Source organism: Sinocyclocheilus grahami, unplaced genomic scaffold (genome assembly GCF_001515645.1).
Source record: "Sinocyclocheilus grahami isolate Dianchi unplaced genomic scaffold, SAMN03320097.WGS_v1.1 scaffold277.1, whole genome shotgun sequence".
NCBI lineage: Eukaryota > Metazoa > Chordata > Actinopteri > Cypriniformes > Cyprinidae > Sinocyclocheilus > Sinocyclocheilus grahami.
In genome coordinates this window covers 279,756-280,777 of record NW_015505456.1, presented here as the reverse complement: position 1 = coordinate 280,777, position 1,022 = coordinate 279,756, and the positions used below count along the sequence as shown (strand labels likewise).

The following is a 1,022-nucleotide window of genomic DNA, read 5'->3' as shown; positions in this document are numbered from 1 at the left end:
TCTCTCTCTCTCTCTCTCTCTCTCTCTCTCTCTCTCTGTCTGTTTCATTCTTTCCCTCTGGTGTGGAGAAATATGCTGCTTAATCGATGTTCAGCCCATTTTTTTCAATCTCATGGATTGGTTCTCCTTAGCTTTGATCTGGTGCCGCAATAAAGGGCCTCTTTGAAGTTGACTTAGAAATCCACCACATCCGAGTAGCATTGCCATTGATCCACACCCCCACCCCTGTTTGTTGCATGCACCGTGCGTTTGGTTCAAAGCTTTCGCTTGTGCAACATGGCGGCTGTGTACAGAAGTTTTGAAGGAACTGTAAGGTCTCCGACTGTGTGCTGTAAACACGTTGTATAGAGCTACTGACGAAGAACATTAAACACAAATGGTGCACAAAAAGAAAAATTAATGTCTCTTTTATGGTCGTGCTCATGCACAAGATATTTAATCCGTGCTGCTGTTTATCTTAAATTATTGAAGGGTCTGCCCCTGTATGAAATGATCATTTTATTAATTAACTAGTTTCTAAAAGATTAAAGCACATTCATGTCTCAGAGCAACATGCAGCTGTTTGATTTCACGCTAATTGCAAAGACAGTCTACTGCAGCTGGATCAAGCATACAGTAGAGATAAAGCAGCAGTTTATGGAGAACCTCCAGACTCTGGACCATTTCATACTAGAGCTAATGTAGATGTGAGTCTGTGGGATGTCAAATTTTGATTGGTATGGCTGGTGTGAATGTTGGTGTGAACTGTGTGGTTCCTTCATGCAGATATGCTATAAAATATCTGTCTATCTATCTATCTATCTATCTATCTATCTATCTATCTATCTATCTATCTATCTATCTATCTATCTATCTATCTATCGTTCTATCGTTCTAACGTTCTATCGTTCTATCGTTCAAACACTATCTGTCTATCTGTCTGTCTGTCTGTCTGTCTGTCTATCTATCTATCGTTCTATCGTGCTGTCGTTCAAACACTATCTATCTATCGTTCTATCTATCGTTCTATCTATCTATCTATC

The 1,022-nt window shown here is 39.6% G+C and overlaps 1 protein-coding gene across 1 annotated transcript in view; it reads left to right on the top strand.

The window, feature by feature from the left end:
* Positions 1–1,022, top strand: part of LOC107600086 (ephrin type-B receptor 1-like) — a 75,271-nt gene that overhangs the window by 53,824 nt on the left and 20,425 nt on the right. The gene's annotated exons all lie outside the window — the stretch shown is intronic.